The sequence below is a fragment of the Schistocerca serialis genome, chromosome 3 (assembly GCF_023864345.2).
Source record: "Schistocerca serialis cubense isolate TAMUIC-IGC-003099 chromosome 3, iqSchSeri2.2, whole genome shotgun sequence".
NCBI lineage: Eukaryota > Metazoa > Arthropoda > Insecta > Orthoptera > Acrididae > Schistocerca > Schistocerca serialis.
In genome coordinates, this window is record NC_064640.1 from 445,568,375 (window position 1) to 445,593,713 (window position 25,339).

General features: G+C 40.3%; 1 protein-coding gene across 2 annotated transcripts in view; it reads left to right on the forward strand.

Moving 5' to 3' along the window:
* Positions 1-1,170: 1,170 nt before the first annotated feature.
* The window catches only part of LOC126470342 (sodium- and chloride-dependent GABA transporter 1), a 381,315-nt gene continuing 357,146 nt past the window's right edge, over positions 1,171-25,339 (forward strand). Inside the window, exon 1 of one of the 2 annotated variants that reach the window (XM_050098132.1) lies at positions 1,171-1,284. The gene's annotated coding sequence lies outside the window, so the exon portion shown is untranslated. Of the gene's footprint in view, positions 1,285-12,660; positions 12,789-25,339 lie in introns of those variants that run through there. The other variant, XM_050098131.1, reaches the window with a different exon arrangement.

The following is a 25,339-nucleotide window of genomic DNA, read 5'->3' on the forward strand; positions in this document are numbered from 1 at the left end:
TTACACCATGCTTGTCCGCCCTATTCTGGAGTATTGCTGTGCGGTGTGGGATCCGCATCAGGTGGGACTGACGGATGACATTGAAAAAGTACAAAGAAGGGCAGCTCGTTTTGTATTATCGCGAAATAGGGGAGATAGTGCCACAGACATGATACGTGAATTGGAGTGGCAGTCATTAAAACAAAGGCGTTTTTCGTTCCGATGAAATCTTCTCATGAAATTTCAATCACCAGTTTTCTTCTCCGATTGCGAAAACATTCTGTTGGCACCCACCTACATAGGGAGAAATGATCATCACGATAAAATAAGAGAAATCAGGGCTCGCACAGAAAAATTTAAGTGCTCGTTTTTCCCGCGTGCCGTTAGAGAGTGGAACGGTAGAGAGACAGCTTGAAGGTGGTTCACTGAACCCTCTGCCAGGCACTTTATTGTGAATAGCAGAGTAATCACGTAGATGTAGATGTAGGGGAGCAGCGCGAACCGTAGCAAGGCGCCCAAGCCCGCACGGCTGCCCCGCGCGGCAGAGATAAGAAATGAAGCATTTTATATCTACAGCAAAATTATAAAGAATTACATGAAACTATGAAGCATAATTCAGCGAAATACTAGCGCGTAACTGGGAAGTAGCAACACCGTCTCGTCCTTTCATTCCTTAACTATGAAGAGACCTTAGTTTTATGAACTAACCTAGTTCTCACCTAAAGCAGACAATAAGAGTAGCTGCTAAAGGACGAGTCTTGGGCGTATCGGATACTTTCCCACTGCAAAATGATATTCGTAGTCGTAAAGTAGAGGTCTTACAATAGTTAGTCACAATCAAAGGCCAGAGCGAAGTCTTAAACAGCTTATAAGTCACGTCTTTAACTCTATGGAAGCTACTGTTACTGCATCTTGAGCGATAATACGGCGTTAAGAGAGTTGTTAACACGCCGCCTGTTGCTCATTCAGTAAAGAACGCGCTTGTCTTTCACGGATCGTGTTAGACAGTGTGAGTGTGCCGTAACTGGATCGCTCTGGATGCAAAATGTTTGTAGAAATTAACAAGTTCTAGGTTTTTGGTGTCGAAGTGACGTCACGGTAATGAAAACGCGTCCTACATGCGCGGAGAGGAAGGCTCGCGGGGCGCGCGTGTGCCAAGACGAGGTTTTGCGCATGCGCGTGTTAGGCGCCGCGCAGACTTGAACGCCGGCTGCTGCCGCAGGCGCGAATTCGCGCTTTCTTACGAGTACCAACACTGCTCGCCCGTCCTTCGCCTGTCTGCCACCAGAGGAGCGCTACTTCACCGTGAGTACTTAGCCTGCACTCCCTCCGTAACAGCATCAGCTATGACACCGTATCACTTGTCACGTCACGCCAGTTACACTGCCATTAATTCACAATGGAAGCATGCAACCAATAGCTTACCGATTTTGCTTGTCTTTCGCACGACCGCAATACATACTTCTATGTGACTTTCTTTTGCTAATCATTGCCAGACATATTTGTATCATTGCACCTAATCATCTTTCTTTAGAGAGGAACAGTGATATTGATAAACATTACGGTACATTCATGGCGAGGTATAATCAAAATGTGATAAGGAATCACGATGACATGAACTTTTATTTGTCCATAAATTGATGCGCGTATAGCAATGACATCCTACTGAACTATACCTGCATTGAATAACGTACCTTACATTTGCTATACGCGCATACATTTTTCGATAAATGAATATTCATTTCATCACGGTTCTTTATTACATCTCATCATGAATACACCAGAATGATCATTATGATTATTATTATTGTTGTTCCTTTCCGAAGAAAAATGATTAGTTTTTGCCATACAAGCGTTTAGTGAAAGATCAGAGAAAAGAAAAGTTATGCGACTCGAAGCACCACGAGCAGGGTTCTAGTCTGTCGCATTAGCCGCTTCCGCTTACTCCGCTGCTCGACAAAATGTACTCTCGTAAGGTTTTAGACAGACTCGTAGGAATTTGAACTGCGATTTCTCGAATAGGCTTGAAGAGCACATTGCTCTAAATCAGCATCTGTTACACCTACGTACGTGCTACAATTATGTGAAAGGTAAGCAAAACCAGTGACCCTTTGAGTGCATGCTTCCCTTATCAGAGAAAACCCTTTCTACCGCAATCTCTGTTGTCGGTTACAGTTTCCCTCCGACGCTCTACAAAGTTCAGTGAATTTCTCTAATGAATATTATAGACATAGGATACAAATCCTCAAGATACGCAGGATCATATTTTTGCTTTTTGTCATGGAAGAACGTATTTCCCTTTCGCAACGAGAACAGCTACTAGAAGTTCTATATCAATACTTTCCAGAACATTCCCACACGTGAAATGACAAGGATTCGAAGACTCTGAAAATTTAGTACCAGAGGCTGCTAAACAGATGTCAATTACCATGCGCTGCGTTCACATTATATCTATTCTAGTCAGTGAATATCTTTCCGTGCATATTGCAAGTCATGTACCTGAAAATTTCTCGAAGTTAAGGACGTTTGTTAAGTTTTTCAGAAGCGAAAATCTTATAACAAAATTATGAAACCTGAAATATACACTAACAAAGGCAACTTCACGTTATTTTTCTATTGGAAGCAACAGCAATATATGCTTGGACTACATTGCGATTATGCATTGCACGGGTACCATCAATGTTTGTAAGAGCTCTTTCGTCAAAATAGTTTCCGTCAACCCTATTAAAAGACGTCTACTCAAAAAAACAATAAATGCATAGTTTCCACTCAATAAATAGACTGTACAACTGTTTGCAGCTGCATAATCATACAGTGTTTGTGCTGCTTTTGCACAGACAAAAATTTCAATGATTTCTGGAAACTGAATGACGCTTCACGAAATTAATAGTAGTCGAACCTCTCCATTTGCAGTATTAAAAGAGCATGAACCATACATTGATTATCTTTCGTGTCTCCTGTATATGATATCAGTTATAACGAGTTTGTTTGCGTGGCAAGCACAGAAATATTCATTTTGTAAATAAAAACCGCCTTTTCTTGCTGCAGTGTATTTTATTTCTTCCAGACGCGTTTCGTCTTTTACTTTAAGGCATCTTCAGTGGAATCTAGAATGATACAGTTTTGTTTTTATATGCGATATTTGTAGATTATAAAGCGGGTGCCAACCAAACATGCGAATAACTGTAAGTAATCACTTATTTACGTAAAAAACAAGGAGTCAACTTTTTTGTAATCTACAAATTTCGCATATCGAAAGAAAATTTTATCATTCGAGATTCCACTGAAGATAAGTAAAAGGCCGCTGGAAGAAATAAAATACATTGCAGCAGAACAATGCGAATGATCAGTTATATCTCCCATGTGGATTTTTCTGTAGCAGTATCTTCCCTACTGTATTTATCATAACGTAAGTTCCTAACAAGGCCAAACTGTGCAGATGCGTACATATGTTCTAGAATTTCGCTCATTTGTAGTACTTGATTCATACGTTCCTCACCTTTTCTGAAAGCCGAAATTTCTTGAGAAGGGCAACACATCATTTATATACCAATCGACTGCTTTGAAAGTATTATTTAATTAAGACGGCCATATTATTGACTATTCATTGCTGATTCCATGCGCTGCACTCCTTGAAATAAAAAATTCCGAATGTGTATCGAAAAAAGTTAAGCTGTAAAATATGTAATTCAGATAAGTTGGTGCACCTTTGCTTCTATATCAATGCTCATTTTACTCGTACGGAAGGTACTCCCTCCTGGACAGCCTCGATGGGGCATTCTGTAAATATACTCTCTCCTGCTTTCCTGTTTTCCTGTCTACTTGGTACACAAATTGTTAATTTGAAGAATATCCATTTGTTAATTACTTTTAAGTTTCCAAGTATTTAAAGCTGCAACTTTTGTAAGACTTTGTTGAAATACTAATAGATCAATTAAGCTTCGTATAATGTATATGTACAATTTAATACTGTGGAAAACGACCTGTGTTAGTCACCAGTTATACTAATCTACGCGATTACAGTTTGGAAAGCCGTATTTATCCAGATAATATTTTATTCACAAGTAACATAGATAAGCACTTACTGTATAGTTCACATTTTGAAATATTTACAAACAACAACATTATTAGGGCAGTACAATAATGAACATTAAGCTAAGCTCCAAACGTAACAATACGAAATCGTACCTGGCTAGAACTGATTACGAAATTCACCTCTTGCAGACAGCAGCGAATGCCGTGTCCCTTTAGATACCTACTAGAATTCATTCTCGTCCTGCACAATGGGCATATTTTCAACAGGGACGTATCCAGTGAACTTTCGGGTAGCATAAATTCCACACATGAAAGAACAATGTGAAGCTCTTAATAACCGTATTACAAAACTGTTCAATACAATGTGAAGCAATTCTATAGCCCTAGGAAACCTGCACAACGACTATTGAACATATGCCGCTTTTTACTGTCGTAGAACAACCACTGGTGAGTGACGCTAAGCCTACCCTTGTATTATATTCCCAGAGATTGTTAATAATGTCTCCTACTCCACCACAGCATTAGGACAGCATTTCGTACGAAGCTGTTTGTCTTGTACAGTACGAGTATGGACCCAAAATTCTCTATAAACCCTTTCCTGGTCGTTTCGAAGACCGTAATCATGGAACTCATACAGTGAATTATCCCTTTTGCTACTATTGCAGTGTTTTATCTTCAGAAATCGCTTCCAAATAAATTGCCATACACGGAAGACTGAATTTGTTTCCGGAACTACTGATGCAGTGTGAATAGTTATTTCTGGGTTTCTGGGCGAAATGATCTGGCACGCAATCGAGTCTATAATTAATCCCAAAGATGTAAGATGGGATTTAGTTCAGTAAATACACTAAGTTTACTTCGAATGATGGTGCAGTGTGCTTTCTTTGTGGAGAGGAGTGTAAGAATGCTGATACAGAAACGGATCGATTACGAACTGTTGCCAGCGCATAGAAACTACAGTGTTATCTGAAATAGTATCATAAGCAACTGTAGTGTTTTTTCCTTCAATCAAAACTAATAGCACGAACCCACAGCGTTTCTGTAGTAATGCTATTCTAGCGTTTAAGAATTATGTCACCTCTAGTGAATCGAAGTAAGGAACAACATTGTGGAAGAATTGCGAGACTTTCACAAGGTGTTGTCAGTTAGAATGAGATTGAAATTCAAAATGAGAATTAGATTCAATCAGTAAGACTTTAGAGATACCGAGCATCGTATTCTCATTTACAGGTAAGCTTGGAAGTTGTAATCAAGAAACTCTGGAAATAGTGCAGTTCTTTCATCCAACCAACAAATTTAAGCTTTAGATGTGCAGTTAGATGTTCAAAATATGTAACGAGTAAATGTAAACATATTCTCGTATTTATGATCTTACTTATACGGTAATAAAGGAAATGAGAGGATGAAAGCAGCTATGCTCGTAGCTTACATCCCTGCAGGAACCAGTAAAGGACCTCCACGTTTAAAGCCTGTCTCTATGCGGAATAATCATCAATAGTTTCTTCTTACAAGGTTACGTGATGAACCTGAAAGGGATTATATTCCGACCATATTATTTCCTTCAGTACTGTCGTTTACTTTATTTCATTTTCGGCAATGCGAACCACAGACCAACCTATTCCACATGTAATCTTGATCATGTTAGGCCCACAGCTGATATTAATGTTAACGATTAATGGAAACCACCTAAGCTGTATGATTACAAATTTATTGTGCTACTGCCTATTTCGTGTCTTTGAACATCGTCAAATTGCCTTACAGTAAATGTTCACAGAATTGTACCGTAGTCACGACTTAAATGACCGTTTATGTCATGAATTCAGCATAACTCGGTGAGGATGTAGTTTAAGGCGACCTAAAGATCTTCAAAGAAATGAAATGACCAGACCAAAGATGTTCAAAGAAACGAAACCGGTCGTAACACAATAAATGTTTAATCTTACAGCTGGGGTGGTTTTCATTAATCATTAACTATTCCAGATGTTCACTTTCCTGTGTTTAACTTTTCAAAAATCTTTTCGCACTCACATTTGAGAAGCCCCCGTTAAACCCAGCTGTTATCTGTTCCTGTTTTACGATTTTCCTTGCAGCCTTACCATATTATCTTGTCCTTTTAAAGAAAATTACCTTTCTCGGTATCTGCCTTGGTAATCCTCCTAACAAATTACTCTCCAATTCAGTAAATCGCCCATTTTAACGTTCTTAATTAAAAATATGTAAAAATTCCATCAATTGAACTTTTTAAGCACATTCTTTCAGAACTTTATGAACGTTTCTTAGGTATCTAAGGTAACTAAGCTTCAAATAAGAAATGGAGATTAGGTTTAACGCTCTTCTATGGCGATGTCTTTAAAGACGGGGCCCTTGAACCTGATGTGGTTAACTAGAGAGGTGAAGAAAAAGTAGAATCACATTAATGCTCATCATCATCAGCATCATCATCTTGTTCTTCTTCTTTTTCTGCTTCTTCTTCGGCACTACAGCCCATGACGGGCCTTCACCTCTTTATCAACAAGCCTCTATACATCTCTATTCTCTTCCTTCCTCGGATGTCCATTTTGGTAAGGTCAGCCAACACAGTGTCCAGCCATCTAGCTTTTGGTCAGCCCTTCCTTCTGATGGGATACAATCTGCGTTTCATTATTCGTTTGAGAATCATGTCGTCTATCCCCCACTTCATATGTTCTAACCAGCGAATTATTTGAGATTTTATGAATTTCACTATAACTTTCTCTTGTATAAGCCCTTGTATTTCAAGCTTGTACCATAGTCTCCTATCCTCTGTATCTCTCACACGTCCATATATATTTTTTTTTTTTTTTTTTGCAGAATCTTTTCCCAAATTTCCTTAGGTCGTTTATGCTAGTTTCTGTCATCGTCCACATTTCTGACCCATTTGTAACAACTGGTCGTACAAGGGAATATTATACCCTTAATTCATTGTATTTGTGACTGAAGACTTCTTAATACCTGTAAGATCAAGTAACTGGTTCTGTTTCCCGCTTGTATCCTTTCTCTGATACGTTGTCTGACATATTATCGTTGGTTAAGAGGACACCTAGACAGATGAAGCACATGATAGCTTTAAAATATTTATTGGAGGTCTTCAGGTTATGTGCTGTTTTTCTATCCTCACAATTCGACATTGCTTTGTATTTTGCCTTGTTTTCGTTTACAGTAAGTCCAATTTTTGTTCCTTCTGTTTCCAATATTTAGTACATTTCTTTAAGAGTGTTTACATATCTTTACACGATTGCAACATCACCTGCATATGCACTTATCTAACGGATTTCACCATTCTTGTTCCTCTCTTGTCTATTTTTTGTATCAGACTAAGCAGTGTTAAGTTAACAGGACTAACGAGAGACCATCACCCTGTTTCACTGCATCTGTTAAATTAAAGTTCTTGGTCATTTGTTATTCACTTTTACTTTTGCCTTTGTGTCCTTCACTGTTAACCTAACTAACCTTCTTAGCTTGTCACAGGTGTCCAATTCTTTTAGCACTTTGTATCATGCTGGCCTGTTAACATTATAAAAACCTGTTCCAAATCAATTGACAAGAAGTGGAGATCTCTGTCAATTTAACAAATTTTTCCAATTTTTTTCTAATAGTAAAAAAGTTGGTCAGAAGTGCTTCTGTTTGGCCGGAAACCATATTGGTTTCCTCCAAGGATATTTTTCAACGTACTTTTTTATCCTTTTATTCAGCACCCCTGAAAATATCTTGTAGGTTGAATTCAATAGAAGTCATGCCTCTACAATTTTCACAACGTAAGTTTTCTCCTTTATTATATATATTGTGAAAATTATAGAGGCATGACTTCTATTGACTTCAGCCTACAAGATATTTTCACAACATAAGTTTTCTCTTTCATTATATATCTTGTGAAAATTATAGAGGCATGGCTTCTATTGAATACAGGCTACAAGATATTTTCAGGGATGATGATTATATATATGGGGCATATTATCCTGTTAATGCTCGTACCACCAATAATGAAACGTTCTCTATATTGAATACGCCTTGAGGAACATTATCCTAACCTGCGTGTAAAATTGTTCTATTTGCCTGTACCGAATATATTACGAAACACTCTCTCTATAAAACAGCTACCGAAATCCACTAAATCCAGTGTGCTGCAAGATTTCTCTCAGTTTATGCTTAAATGATCTCGCGATGAAGTGCCACTTCTGCAACATAATCGCTGGCAAGAACTGCCAAAACTTTGTGTTGGGGACAGTAATTCAACATCACAGGTTCACGTCAAGCTTTTAAGAATTCTAATACTTTGTAATGAAGTTTAGCGCATACCACTAGTTCATTTTGCCTGATTAATTCTAACACTGTACACCTAACACTTTCACACGATTTATAACCCGTGTTATACACATGAAATCAGAAGCGTCAAGAATTAACGTAGTAACTGCTACAGATGTTAGTAGTTTATGCGTTAAAACTAGTGCAAGAATTTTTATAATTTCAAAATTCGAACTCCTGATTTTTAACAAATGAGAGCTTTTCTGACATCGGTATCTGAGAGATCAATGAAAAAAAATGTAATTGGTTGAAGTGAACTTTATGTTTCAATTAATTGTGAAAATCAATTTTCTGTGTTATGCATGTTGGTATTATGCAAATAACGGTGACATTTGTGAGTTTTTGAACCAAATAACGAGGCGAGGGCAGCATGACTGGCTTTCTTTGTAGTGAGTAGAACAGTCTGTCTCCTTCGTGAGGAAAGTCAGTAATATGTCAGAACAATAATAATCTCTTTATTCGAACTAAGAGGCAACGATTTAGACGAATATTTAATCCAATACGTAATATTTATTTATATTACTGCAGATATATGTACTGAAAGACTTGGAAGCATATCATGCTATTTAATTCTTCGATGAAAAATTTTGCCATTGATCGTATTAGAATGAAGGGTTTAATCTCAATGCTTATGACAGAGCTCTAGCTCTGCTTTACTCGCAGCGGGTCACGGGGAGTGTGACGCGGCTGTTGAGCTTGCAGTAAAATTTGCGGCTGCAAGTGGCGACCGGGAGTAGGGGACTGCTGGGGTGTTGGTAGGGCGGGGGAGCTCCCTGCTGGCAACAAGTGTTAATGGGTTGCCTACGGGCAGGCGCATGCTGTGAACCGAGGGACCACCCAGCGTTTGCACAGTCTCCCATCACGACAGCAGCTTCTGCGATCGGCGTATACGGCTTAATTTCTGTTATTCTAGACCATATAAAAATTATCTTAAATATATCACTGCTCACGTAACACAATGAACATATCTCTAGTTTCCTGAGAATTTCTCCTGTAAGTAACAATCCCAGCATTTCTGCAAAATGATGGTCGATTTTATCTTATATCGACTGCGGGACGTCTTATAATAAATTCCACGTTGTCAAAGCAACTGTTTCTACGAATTTTATTTATTCCTAACGATATAGGGATATTTAGACAGGTTATTTATTCATTGCAGTGATTTGAGCTGTTCTGAACTTTAATTGTATACGGTATTTCTACAACACGAGATACTCATCGTTTGTGTACCGTTGGCATCGTAAACAGTTTATCAGTGTATGTGGACCTAGCCAGTTCTCCCAAAACGGGAATAAATGCGTGTAAAATGCCATCTTCGAAGCTAAAACTGATTATCAGCAATCCAGCTGTATCTTCTATTGACGTGCATTGCCTTTTACATTTCAACAACTTCATTACCACAGGTATCTCAATTATTTGATTATCATTGAATTTCAAACAAGTATTTGAAATACTTTCGCAATGATCTTTATTTCTGTACACAACATTTACAAATTGCAACTCTACCAGTGGTAAGTGTCCCAGATTCGCAGCTAGTGTACTTCTTATGAAAGAAATTAATAAAGAAGCGACAATAAGTGCTTCGATAGGTATAACAAAGCAGAAAAGCCTCCATCACCATCACCTTCAGAACCACAACACAGTGATTTTTAATTTCAAGTAGTTTTTTAATTCTGACTGAAAGCACAAAAATTCGCTTTGCGAAAATAGCATTTACATTTAGTAACTGTTAGTGTATGCAAATTTTTACCTGCAAACTGATAACCGAGGAAATACGACTCCATAGCAGGTAATTGCTGCAGAACCTTAGTCAAACCTCTATAATATTTCATAAGTAAGAAAAAAATGAAAGAGATTAGACAGCTTCTATAGCTCGTCTGATGTATTCATTTATCTTTTGCGTACCTTTGAGATAAAATTAATTTCATATATGTCATTTCTCTCAGAAATATGAAGAAATCCTGCTGTTACCACCACAGATGTTAGGAAGATACATTTGTCACAGTTTTAGAAAATTACGTTTGCGCAAAATTACAGTAACCAAGGAATGTTACATTTTACAATTCAAGTCACAGCTATTACTTATACGTTATAACAGAGAAAAGGCAAAGAGGTAGTAATAATCAGCAGTCCATCCTGTATTCATTTAGAGGCATCGTTCACTGTAAGTAGTACCAATGTATCTCGTGATCCATCCCTGTCGTAAACAATCGTGCCACTAATCTTCACAGATCCAATACCTCATGTATTTATTTGTTGCTTTTTGTCGACTGTTTGTAAAACTTACGAAAAACCCTGAACTCGTGTTCTGGAGGGGCCGAATTAAAATACTGAGTCCGCCTCCTGATTTGGGTTTTAAATCACTTCCACCAAGAAGGTCACGTCCGATTCCTATTTTGGTCTTGGTCATTCGCCACTTCCTTCTCCTTTCCTCTCCGAAATGAACCAGCGCTCCGCCTTTAAGGACGTCGGCGAAGTTGTGACGTCAATCTCAGTCTTTCTCTCCTTTCTGCCTCTTCATCTATATCGATAGCAGTCCTTCAAAAACTTGCGGTATGCACAGTCGAACTATATTTCATTATTTCGCGTAACCGAAAGTGATGGTGGAACGCATGTTGCTGAACTGACATTTGATAGGCACAGAAATTAATACACCGTCTGGCCAGTTTGAATCATGCTTTTTTTTTTGTTCCACCGTATATCTTGTTGGCCGCAGTGATCAGCCCTGTTACTATTTCCCATCCCTATACAAGGATGCGAACGGTCCGTTTCACCTAATCGTGACGGAACGTGAAATTCCTATCTTTTTCTTTAGGGAGGTCTTCCGACAGCAGGAATGAAATAGTGCTAAATCCAGTGTATCCTTCACTTGTTTAACCCCCTTCCCCGCTACCCCACCCCCACCATGTAGAATCGAAAGAAATCCCAAAGTTTTCGCTATACAGCTATCAGCTGAGATTCCTCGTTCCACTTTTTCTTGTATCGAAAGAAATGGTGTGATCATTAAGTCACTGAACTGACATTCGGAAGGCGCGGAAGTAAATTCACTGAGTAGCCAGCCAGATCAACGTTTTCCTTGCTTATCCTCGTCAATGATGCTGAATATCTGCTCATCCGCTTCAATTTGACCAATTACTTTTTTTGTCCTTATGCAAGAAAAAGCGTGGTCCGTTTCACCTAAACGTAACACATTGTTAAATTCTATCTTTCCTTCCTCCTTAGACAGATTTCCTTCCACACTTCTTTCAGAGTAAGACCATAAGACCACAGAAATGAAATAGTACCGCATTACACGTAGACCCCTTTTGCTTGGTTCCCCGGTATCAAGTATGTCGAATGTCTCCTTTTTCACTTTGATGATGCTAATTGTTTTTTCTGCCCTTATCGAAGGGATAAGCTAATCATGACACTATGTTAAATTATATCTTCCGTACCTTCGTAGACAGATTTCTCTGCGCAGTAAGTGGTGGTGGTAAGTTCCTGTGGAGCCAAACTGCTGAGGTCATCGGTCCCTAGGCTTTCACACTATTTAATGTAACTTTAACTTAATCTAAGGACCACACACACACACCCATGCCCCATGGAGGACTGGACTCTCTGACGGGGCAGCCGCGCGAACAGTGGCAAGGCACCCGAGACCGCGCGGCTCCCTCCACACTTCTTTGACAGTAATGTCACCAGACTGGAGTAATAAATAATGTTAAATCCAGTCTAACCATCAGTCTCAGTCTTCTTCCTGGTTCCCCAGTGCTAAGTAGATCGAGTACCTGGTTTGTCCTGTCCTTTATCTAAGAAGGTGAATGCTCCGTCCCAGTTAATCGTGACGGAACGTTCTATCGTTCTTGCCTTCATTGTTAGATGTTCCTGCACTTTTTTTTTTTTGACAGGAAGGTCATCCGACGGCAGAAAAGAAATTGTGGTAAATCCAGTGTAGATCCCCCATATGTAAAAATGGTGCCAAATAAAAAGAAAGTCAAAGTGTGTTCCTCGGAGACACAGCCTTTCAATCCCTACCAGGAAATACGTGAGTCTCCGTTCCCGGAACAGGAAGAGGAAATCGAAACGGCATTCCGTAGGACGGCGACGACTAAGGGCAGAGGGTGGAGGAGGGGGTAGGGGGGTGTCATGCAGACGTGGGATCTCACTACGGGAAACTATAAATTGTGCGTCGCTTGTCAACACCTTGCGCTGGCGTGTGAATTCGCAGGATGCGGTAGATTGTGGCGGCGTGGGGCGACGCGGCGATTGGCCGCGCCTGAGGTAGATTTATGTGTTTCCTGGGCGCCGGCGGGCGCGGCGCGCTGCGCACCGGCGCGCGCAGTCGCTCTCTTGCTTGAGTGGTGTGCTGGTGCTGGTGGCGCGGATACTAGCCTAGCGCTCGGCGGACGCGACACTCGTCGGCAGCCGCGCAGCGCACGTGCTACACCTCGGGATACGCTCCAGGACAGCTCACGGTAACCGCTGCTGCTAATACCTCATCTCTGGATAGCAATTACTTTTGTCCTTACCTATCCCACCTCGACGCGTCAAATGGTAGTTCGTGTCTGTAACATATTTTGTGTAGACTTCGTTGTGCGATCTCGTAGCACTCTCCGTCGTAACATTACTATCCGTAATTACTTTTATTTTCAAGTCTTTCCTTAACACACAAATGACGCTCGATGTTAGCTGTTTTGTAATCGTAGTTGAACTGTAGCTGTCGGAATTAAAAACTGTTTTAACGTTAAATAAAGGCAACTTTTCTTCTGGACGTCGTCTAGTCGTTCAGCGGAGCTTCGTGTATTTTTATGCTGTGACTGTCGAAGGAATCTACACTCGTGACGCGAATTCTCATTTCAAACCGTAGATATCAACCATTTTGTCCACTTTCAGTAGCTACAATTTTTTTTTTCTTCTAAAAGTCGTACACAGCCACATGAGTGATATCTCTGTTTTATCTGCACCACTGGTTTGAGTCCCATATGCGTAGATTTGGTCAGTCTTCTCACTGGAGAAACCCTCGATTTCACTAGCAGGTATTTATCTCTTAGTTTCTCTTGTTCGGTTTTTCTGCCGTATAGATAAGTATAAACGCGGTATAGATTTATTTCATTCGTATACCTAACTGTTGGCCCCAGAAACTGGAAAATGAAATATAGTGAAATGTTTCAGCCCTTTATCAGGAAGTCTGTACTGTTAACAGAGCGCTTCCTGTATCTACTGCCTTTATACGAAATATACGATCCCTATAGGATACTCAAATACTTGCTTCTCTCACTGCCGAAGTCTTTGGTTATACAAGCAGGTACGTACTCTTAGCTTCTCTTGTTCGCTTTTTTACCGTATAAATAACTATGCATATGGTGTAGATTAATTTTGTTGGCACCCCCAAGCGTTGGCTACAGAAACTGACAAATAAAGTATAGCGAAATTTATCCAGCTCTTCCTCAGGAAGTCTTTCCTGTAGACGGAGTGCTTCCTGTAACTACTTCTTTATACAAAACATACGATCCCTAAGGGACACTCAAAACGCTTGTTGCTTGCTTCTCTTACCGCCGAAGCCATTCTTTATATAAACAGGTACATCCTCCTAGTTTCTCTTCTTCACCTTTGTGCCGTGTATATTAATTTCGCTAAGAATATAAATAAATAAAGTATAGAGAAACTCTGTAGAATCAGCAGAATCCTCCCTGTAACCACTGTTTTTACACGAAATATTCACTGCCTAAAGGCCATTTAAAATGCTAATTTGTTGGTTCTCTCACTGTACACGTCTTTGGTTATACAAGCAGGTATACCCCCTTTGTTTCTCTTTTTTTTTTTTTTTTTTTTTTTTTGCTTTGGGAATGAATATAAATAAATACGGTATAGGTTAATTTCTTTGGAATCCAGCGCGTTCTCTGCAGAAATTGGTAAATAATGGACAAGGAAACTTATTGAGCTCTTCCTAAGGACGTCTGTGCTGTCAAGAGAGTGCTTCCTGTAGCTACCATCTCTACGGAATTAAACGGTACTCTAAGGCTACTCAAAATGCTATTTTCGGAAATTTTGGTCTTATGCGTCATCCGTGTGTTGAGGATTGTGTGAGCAACAGGTAGCCAGGAGGCGTCGCTCAACAGGTGTGAGTGCTGCTGCCATACACTTTGTGTAATTCCGACGTAGGTGGCAGCGAAGGCATGGATTCGCACATCTGATCGTGTATCATTTGATTTTTTATTCGTTTTGTAACGCGGTGCACAGTGAATAATCTGTTTGGAAAATTTACACACTATATCGAAAAACTGTACTGTATAATGTTATTACACATTGGAAGGTGCACGTCCCACAATGCATAGAGAAACATTGTAGTGGACAGACAGACGCGTGTCCTACCTAATGTGGTGCGTGTGTGTTCTGTGGATCAGACTATTATGAGAACTCGTTGCCTGTTTCTCAATCCGTGCACGGTTAGCGAATTTCCGCTATACTGTACGTTAGGCTGCTTGCCAGTGGAGAAGTGGTAGAGTTGGAAAAAGATATTTCGGTCATTCTATTAAAGTATAGAAGTGGGTCGCTAGACTGTCGGTACGAAACGGTCGCCAAATGACCGTGACACCTTTTTAATCTCATCCGGTCTGAATAATTCATGCGATTCGGCGGGGGACGATAATGAATGACGGTTCGCTGAAGGGCTGAGGATTTTCGCTCAATAAACGAGGAATTTAGGAGAAGGACAGTTATAGTAAGTCTGAGAAGCGTGCATAATAAGAGCCTCACATGCTCCGCTAGATCATCCAGTTCACTTGTACTTGAATTTCTTCTTTCCACAACTGTAACTGCTAAATGAACGCATTCACATGCTGCTCCTTTAGACTAAAAAATAGTTTTCTTAATAAGTGTTCGCATAAAATTAAAGTTTAAAAGTGGCTTCACGTTGGATAAATGTCAGACTATTAATTCTAATATCCGGGGTTCGATCCTCTTTTGGTTTCTGGACCTTTTGTGGTTGCTAACGCGAATTCCGCATCCGGCAGCATTTTTCTGTATGTAAACAAATCACGTTACGCGGCGGTAATTGATATGACACGTTACACTGAAGGTAAATGAGTGAATGTGTCTGTTGACAGCTCTGAGAGACACGAAACGGACCACTCCCAGTAGAGTATTGCCCTGCTCAATCAAACATCTGGCTCAGTAGCAGCTTTACTTCACCATTAATTTTCATAGAACAATCTGTACTGTAAGGGACACCCACCACAATGGTACCATGGAATGATTCCAATCAAAAGTAATCACCACACGCGTTAAGACATTTATCGCACTGAGAGACGCGTTTCGTAGAACGCGGCAGGCTGCTGATGGGTCCACAACTGTACCCACTTTTACATTGCCTCGTCCGACGGAAACAGACATTCACGCATGTTGTTCTTCAGGACGCCAAAGATGTGAAAGTCACACGGTGAACAATCCGAGCTGCAGTGTTTCCCAACTGAATCACGGAAGCGTAGCCATCATCCGACTGGTAGTGTGGGAGCTGACGTTGTAGTGCATCGGGATGATTCTGTCCGACAGCGTTCTCGTGCTAAAGATTTTATAGCGAGTCGCAGTTTCTGCAAAACGCCTTCATAGCGAGGCGTGCTGTTGTGGTTCATTGCTCGAGGAACTCGGCGAGCGGAGAGCCCTGCAGTCGAAATAAGGTCCTCATGACCATACATGATCCCACCATTTCGAGTCCGAGGGCAAACGGCGATTCAAGCAATGGAAACATTCCATATGCTTCCCGCCAAATAAAGCCAAAGCTGTGCACACAAATTCTAGTAAGACATGTTTGGACGTTGACCTCAGTCGGACGAGGAAGTGCGCGATTGGCTGCGGTTGTGGATCCGTCTGCGGTCGACCGCGTTCTAAGAAACTGGAATCGATGGTCTAGTCTCCCATTGAGATAAGTGTCTTAATGCGTGTGCTGATTATTTTTGAATGGAACCATTCCATAGTCCCACTGTCGCGCGTTTTCGGTTTTTATTTGACTGCCCCTCATACAGCTGACACGTTTTTTTTTTTTAGCGTAGGTTAATTATACATAATTAAATATTAAAAAGCTTTTGAACTACTCATGAGCCAACTAGCCGTCGTTGAATTAAATAATAAGTGCGTTATTTTCACAAATGTAGTTTTCTTATAGCTAGTTTAAGGAGTCTTTACTCCTGCCAACGGATGATAAAAAGTTTCAAAGTTATATACACTTCCGCATCCGTTAATTTTTTTATTACAACACTTCTGTAAGATCTTGGTTTCAAAATTGCACATAAATTTTGTAGGAGCTGAATTTACGGGTTGACAAAATGGCAAAACTTTTTAATGTTATATATCGCGATAACCAGTATAGGCTTTAGAAAGCCCGTGTTTCTTTGGTATATACTCGTCACGTATCTGGTGTTTCCAGTAGCTGTTGACTCACAGGCATGTTAATTTTATAACCATAGTCAGGAAATGGTAATGAAATTTGTTCACAACTTTCTTAGATGTAGTGGATGTGACGTGCGAATACGTGTCTATGTGAACTGACTGAAGCTGCCTTCATTTTGTGTGGTGCATAAACTACTCCCCAATTATTAAATTATAATAAAAGAAGTTAGTTGGACGCATGTCAAATCTCTGTCCGTGAATGAAAGACCTGCACTCTAGACTGACGCACTAGTGACTAAATAACCGCTGCCGTGTGATACACGACCTCGTGTCTCTTCGTCCGCGTCCGGCAATAACAGAGCTGTCCGCTGCGAAGTTTCATCTCAGCTCACAACAGTGGTTGTATTTTATTTTCAGACCAGCTGGATGAAAAGTACGTACAAGCTACAATTTTAATCTCTCGGCAATCTCTGTTTCATTCTGGCTGGTGGTGATGAAACGTTGAGATGAAGGAAAGATTTCGGTATCCCAGTTGTATTTCATAGTAACCGCATAATTATGACTGGAAAAGAATACGCATTCGCTCAGATTACGAGTCAGAGGAAAATAACGGAGCATTTCGTGCGACATGCAAAAACTTTGTTTCGTCTTCTCTAAACCAGGACTCAAGATTTCCATTACGCAAATCTAATTTCTTCCAAAAGAGTTGTATTTTTATGTGCTTAATATCCTTCAGTACGTCGTATAAGTACTTTGTACTATCGTGTGTAGGAGTACATTCATTCCACCTGAGACGCGTCTTTTAATTTTCTCTGCCCATAAGATATTAAATCAACGTCAGAATGAAACTGGATCTGTACGTAAATAGTAATGAAAATATCAACAGCCAGGTCTCAACATTTTATTTTGTTTTGAATGATATGAGTTCACTATGCCACTAAATGATTTATGTACCTTAAAGTCGTGTTTTCGGAAATTAATCAAAGTGATCTCTCAACTGAATCAATCATTATCTACGTCCGAAAGTTTTCACAGTACATACGATGTATTAGGTGAATATTCTCACTTTTATATCTCTGCTTGGCCGAACAAGGTGTTGCAATGGTTGAGACACTCGGTTCGTATTTGATGGAAGCGCAGTTCAAAGCTCATTCTATTATTCGTTTAATGTACTCTGTGGTTTCCGTAATCACTTCAGGACAGTGTCTCTAAGACATTTTTCGACAGAACTAATGCTTCAACATCAATGAGACTTTTAATTCCAACCTTCCTTCGTTTGATGCCTCTTCCAGGACGAAATGTTGATATTTTGCCACGGGCATCTCATTCACGTCTTCTATAATCCACTGTTGTCATAAGTCGGCCTTACATGGTTCCTTATCATACTTACATTTAGCACCTTTCTTTTATATTTAATTAAGTATTTCAGAAAAGAGAGCTCTCAAAGAGATAGTTATGTACAATATATGCCTTAGGACTTTTACTAGTCATCTTCCACCGGTAAGGTATACCGTTACGCCACTCACCACCCTCCAGTATAAGAAGTGAAACGTTTTTACTTTTGGGATGTATCATTAAAGAAATATTATTTGTAACATTTTGGAATGGTAACGTTAAGTTTAATAGGAATACATAAAGCAGCAATAGATCTAAGAGGTCATGAACCTCCGGAGTTCCATAATAAGCGAAATGTCTGCGGGACGGTAGCCCCATGGCCGTTGAAGGCTTGCCACCACTCCGTAGTTTCAACCTATAATTGTTGTACTGTTGAGAATCTCTCCCCTGGGAGTTGACAGCACGTTTCCATGTAGCTCTGGAGCATCTGAGCGAATGACGCACTCACCGAACACGTAAATTTACAAGTTTATAAATAGAATATACGTGGGATAAAATGAAAACCACGACTTTCATCGCTCGGACGCGTACAGCAAATAGCGTGCTACGGCTGGCGGCCAGCCAAGATGTATCTGGACCACAGATATGAATGAAGCCGTACCGGCGCGTCTTACGTGCTTCTCTACTTGGCGTCTAGCCTTACATTTTTTTATATTAGTAAGACACTTAAGTATGAGAACGTGAAACAGAATTACTCCCTAACTACATCTATAACCCATAAGCTACCTTAAGGTTTGTGTCAGACGGTACTTCTGATACCATTCTCTGAGGCCCCCTTCCCTGTTTCATTAGCGAATGGAACTTGTAAAGCATGACTGTCGTCAGACCTCCTTAGCAAATCTAGTTCCTCCGCTTTTCTCGTTGTGGTCATTCCGCGAGGCGTATCAGATACAGGTAACACCCTCATCCAGGAAAGCATGATCTCGGAAATTCAACAGTAAACCTGTCCATCATTCACAACGCCTCTTTTGTAGCGTCTGCAACTGGAGTTTGCTGAGCCTCTCAATAGCGCTTTCGAGCCAACTAAACGATTCCATGACGAAAAGTGTTGCTCTTCTTTGGATCTTCTTTATCTCTCCTATTAATCCCACGTGTTATGGGTCACCGACTGATGAGCCACACTCAAGACGCTGCCGAACGAGAGTTTTTTTCGTGGATGAATTACATTTAAGACTCTCCCAACGAATTTCAGCCTTGTATCTGCCTTATCTACAAATTAGTTTTATGTGGCCATTCCAACTTTAGGTCGCCCCGGACGGTTACTCCTTGGTACTTTACAGCAGTTACCGTTTCCAGCAATTTGGCGCCAATAGCGTAATCAAGCATCAGCTGTATGACGACGATTGATTTACAATTCAGATATAGTTGAGGACATATTCGGCGCGCGACTTGAATATCGTGGGATTAACGAATTAGCATTGCATACAAAGTTCCTCAGATATCACGGTTGTAACGCGTCCTGTTATAGTGCTGTCTAAGCCCCGTTTACACAGCTCAGTTTCCCTGACTGCAGGCTTGTGCATGCCATTAAGCTCGTACGTCAGCTGCACGCCGAACCCGTGTGTAGAGTACCTGCCTGTGCTATATAATATGCCGTGTGAAATATGGCCCCCAATGTTTTTGAAATTTTAAAATGTGTTATGGACACGAACTTCCTGATTGTAAAGTAAGCCAATGGTGATCTCTACAGAGATTCGAGCTTAAAACTCTGTGTATATTTTGCAAGAGATGAAATTTACAGGTAAGCACAGTGGTGTATAGAACATCAGACACCCGATTTGTTATAGCATGCTTGCGTGTGAGCCTTCGTGTCGAGAAATATGTGAAAATCACCCTACAAAAGTGAAGCACCAGACGCTCTTCCAAACTGAGGTGTGTGGAGCTGGTCGGTACTGTGTGTCCGTCCTGGTACGTTCTCGTAACTCTAGCCCTGAATTGTGTTTCAGAAATAACGGCGAATACATTCTCGTATGCTGGATGAATTGCTTCCGACTCATGGCAGGCCGTTGAATTGGCTGACATTAAGATTGCACGCTTAACATTAAATAAATTGGTAGTCATGCATCTGTGTTGCAATGCCACAAATTCTAATGCACACGCAGAAATGAGGATTTATGCACAATATTGTTCTCGGTTTGATGCATCTACTCGAAATAGTAATTTCTGAGAACATTTCTCGTGGAGAAACAGCGGTGTGGCTAAAAGTGCTTTAAAATTAATTAAAAAACAGTCTTGACGACAAAAAAATTCGGTGTTAATCGGTTTCGGTCAGTGTTGACCATCCTCGGACCCTCATACCATGATGGTAAGGCGTGGCGGTGTTGTTGTTAATGAAAGCCCTCATTACACCTTCCAATGTCGCGAAAGACAAAATTTCAAGGCGAATTTGTGGGCTGGTGTCTTAGGATAGTACATCATGGAATTCTGTGTTAGTCCACCGAATCTAAGTGACGTGAATTTAGTTGATTTTAGTAAATGCTACCGCATTTAGTCGAAGTTGTTGTTGAAACTGGGGCGAACGTCTGCATATAGTGCTATGTCATTAGATTCAACTGTAATTGTGCGAAACAACATTCGTCAGACGTAGGTGTATGTAGCGTTACGGATCATTTCGTGGCCTGAAAAGAGCACAAATCTAAACTCATCGTTTTTTTTCTGTATTTATAACACCCTCGTCGTATCCTAAACGGATCACAGCACTCGTATTGCTGTCTCTACCCTTGTAATTCAGACGAACTATGGCGTTTTATCACGCCTGGGTGAAGCTGTGGCAAAGCGGTGAGACACTGCACTGGGGCAAGCGTGCTAAACATCGAGCATGTATTGTGACACGTGACATTCTTATACGCTTTTGCTGTCGTCACATATAGAATCTTCCCTTTGTGACATTTATTTGTCTATCATGTTTGTTTGTTAAGCATAGGCTGCTGACAATAACATGGAACGTTTTAAGCTGGGGTGTGTGGCGTGGAGGTTTTTGCAATTTCTTGCCTTGTTAACAAATCTTAGAACTTTTCTGTGTTTATAAGACAAAACAAACACTTATTTATAAGCAATGCTGAAATGAAAAGGTACGAAATGTCGTTACAACCTAACCGGTTGAAATTTACATGTGCCTCTTTGGGGTAACGTAGTGAGTCATCTAGGGACGTGAATATAGTGTCTTCACTGTCCCCTAAAATATTCAGAGCTGTGCCCTCAGCAGGCAACTTGATTCTCACCGTCTTTTTCGACGTCCGAAGTCCTGTAGTCATCGAATTCCTCGACCACGGCAAATTCATTATCAGTAACGCATACGGTGATATACTATGTAGCCTAGCAAGTCTATCAAGAGCAAATAGCCTGTCCTGTTCACGGAGGGGGTGATTATACTCCGCGATAACGCACGTACACACTTCTCCAAGGTTACACGAAGTGTTATGGCCAAGTTCCAGTCGGAGCGGCTTGAACATCCGCCCTACAACCCGGACATGTCGCCCTGCGACTTCCATGTGTTTGGTCCGCTAGAAAAAACATCTCAAAGAGAAGCCTCTCAACTCGGACGACGAACTGCAGGACCCTGTGGAGTACTGTATCCTTTCACAGCCGTCGGAATTTGGGAGACAGGCAATCCTTCGGCTCGTGAAACAGTGGGGTAGTTATCGTTTCTGGCCAAATGTGCCCTTCGAAGAATCTCGCTGCAACCGACCATTTGAGGGATTAAATAGGAACGCACGCCAAGGCTCTACTAGCTCAGATGGCACGCATGTGTGTGCAGGGAAGAGTATTGTAGCTAGAGGCTAGTGCACCTACGAACCCATAATGTTTCTTGGTCGATACTTGAATCTAGTGGCTGATTTTTAAATCTCATGAAGAAATGCACACCAGAGAGTGCCATAAACACTTTCTGCAATTTTTTGTTATTGTTAGGGATGAGGTTTCTTTGTGTAGCATTTGTAAATATTTCCAGTTGTACACATTTAAGTGCTGTTTGTAATATACTGTTAATTCGTCAGTTACAGAATTTTATGGCAAGTAAAATCGTATATATTTTTGAAACTAGTTATATAACCCGTGGACGGTAAAGCCGTACTTGGTCAGTCGTGTACCATCTTGTACATCGGAACGGAAGGCGGTCTTTCTCCAGGATAAGTGGGATATTCGCAAATTAATCGATTTTCACTAATCTGTTAACAATTTACCTGTCTTGAAGATGAAAATTTGCGATAGATTCCAATAGCTTCGATTTCAAAATGTTTTAAACTTGTAACTGGTTTTTGATGATAATTCTGCTTAATTTGATTTCTCTTGACGATTATTGGTCCTTAGTGGATTAATAATGTAAGAGTATTAAATACGGCAATGACAAGATTTTCTCGATTAAAGCGCTTTTAAATTTCAATTGACTATTTGCTTCTAGGTACATGATCATGTTGTACGTTGGAACAATTTTTTTTTATTTTTCTGGAGTAATTTCCCAGAGACATTTTTGTCATTTCAGAAAAATACTGCAGCACAAAACAGAAATGGCATCATTTTAAAATGGAATAACAAAATGTATTAAATTTCTGTTATAAAGAAGTGAAAATTTGGAAAGTGTCACAAAGCACAACACTCATCCTTGCTGTATATTCTGTAAAGCGGTCTCCAGATGTCTCGCCAACTGATGGACAACAAACATTCAGTATAAAACGGATTGTCTCGGAGTCCTGTGTATACTTGTAAATGCCCTTCGTTTACTCCCTGTAGAAAAAGAATATACACAGTTTGGTTGTAGGTCATAGGATGACATTGAATATTGGTCGCCGGCTGCTGAGACCTATAGAGTGAATTTACAGTCCCGGAAGGAATGGGTTTCTGACGATACCCATTCAAATCGGGAGCTATCTGACTTACGGTATACGCAGATCGTCCCGTATGGCGCTGCTGACGCAACATTTGCGGTCGTCAAACATTTGTGGTCCGTCATTGCGGCGATTTACTCATGTGGAAACATCGTCTCGGCGGTGTTGAAAATCAACTCTAAGACGTCGATGACCTCGTAAACCCGAAGTCTTGTGTAATCGCCGATATGTTATGACCCGTAAGCCTTGCACCGATTATCATCCCACGTTCGAAGTTGGATAACTCCCAGCGTACTGCCATGTTCATTTCACACATTTCTGTTACACAGAGATACCGCGTTTACACAGCGCCACTCGTCGCATCTAGCCGCATCATTCGGCACATTGTCAAGTAGCACCACCCATCTCCCGATACTTTTGACGAGTCATTTTATTAAATTACCTCATTGAGGTGTTAGTCTAAGAGATGAGGCATTTGAAAGACTAGTTAATGAGATATTAGGAAGTACTGCGCTGCAAAATTATATTCATTTGGTCATGAAGCGGCTTTCGGCTTCTCAGGCCATCTTTAGGTGACAACTGAAAGTCGCAGATACAGATAAATATGATGTGCGACTTAGTATTCATTTAGAAGATATAAAAATGACAGTGTTATCATAGGAAAACATTTATTTTTCACATAGAAATAATCTTTTAGCAAAAAGCCGGAGATCATCAAACACATGACACAGCCTGCCAGCCTAGCAATAAAAGTTTCCATTTTCCCCTTTGTTAAATTAAGTTTTCATTACAAATACTAGATTCAAACTGTAAAGGCATCTTATTCCTCATCTGTTGTTAGGCATACCCCCATCGAAAAACTTTGTTTACCCCTCTTTTAGTTAATGTTGTTATTTCTGTGTGACAAAAACAAAAATAAAAAGTAAGGTTTTCCTATGAAACACTGTCATTTTTTATCTTCTGTATAAATAATATCAGTGTAACTTGCACATCGTGTTTATTTTGTTTGCAACATTCAGTTGCACCTGAAGATGGCCTCAGAAGCCGAAATCCGGTTCGTGGCCAAACAAATATATTTTTGCAGAATGTCAGGATGCTTTCCTCCATTTTAATATTGTTATAAAGTATGCTCAGCTATCAGTCCCAGAAAATATTTAAGCCACGACTATCTAGACCTAGAACATAGCATAAAACTTGATTTGGTATATTCACTACATGTTTCGGCATTTATATCTCAGAGTAGCACTTGCAACCGACATCCTCAATTATTTGCTGGATGTATTAAAATCTCTGTCTTCCTCTACAGCTTTTACCCTCTACAGCTCCCTCTAGTACCGTGGAAGTCATTCCATCATGTCTTAACAGATGTCGTATCATCCTGTCCCTTCTCCTTGTCAGTGTTTTCCACATACTCCTTTCCTCTCCGATTCTGCGCAGAACCTCGTCGTTCCTTACCTTACCAGTCCACCTAATTTTCAACATTCGTCTGTAGCACCACATCTCAAATGTTTCGTTTTCTTCTGTTCCGGTTCTCCCACAGTCCATGTTCCACTACCATACAATGCTGTGCTCCACGTGGCTACAGTTCCACAAACACTTCATTTCTTCGTAAAATGGATGGACTTAATAGCTTCAATTTGAAAGCAATTCCGTTGGTAATTGTATGCCATCAGATTTGGTAGGTGGTAAAATTATTTGCCAGATGCTAATTGTCCCGCACAGCAATATCCCGTTCCCAGTTAAACATAGAAGGTTGCAAGCGAATGGCATTCGAACCCAATAGATGAATATCAATCAATTTGTGTTCGTGTATCCATTAGTCAAACGACAGAATAATGTGTAAATGAAGTGACCCTAGCTTTCGAAGGAGAGAAAAGAGGGAGGCTAGGGTTAGCTTCCCATTGACGACAACCTGGAGGACTCATACAGCTCGTAATCAAAAACCGAAGGTCTTGCAGTGTATCTTTAATTCACACAAATGTACAGAATCATATTTTATTACATTAGACACAAAAGCACCTAAGGATATCTGCGACCATATTGACACTAAATGTTGAGACAATTGTTTCGTAGCCAAAACAATTTTATCATCTCAAGAAGCTTCTGATGATGAGGTTCTCCCGAAAGGAGTCCTGAGCTGATAACTAAAAAATTATATTGGCGATCAAGACAAATATCTTACTGTTTACACAGACTCATGTTCTTTTATTCCAAAGAAAACAGTCGTCGAACCTACTGCAAAGTGAACTGTTTATATTAGAATTCGACTCTACTGAATATGAAGGGGATCCGTGTCAATTTAGACTACCAGGGAATACAGAGCACAGCACGAATAGGCTCAGTATTTTTTGTCTCACGGGAAAGTGTAACGGAAGTGATGAAAAATACAAACAGGCAAACAGTTGAAGGTGGGCAACTGATAA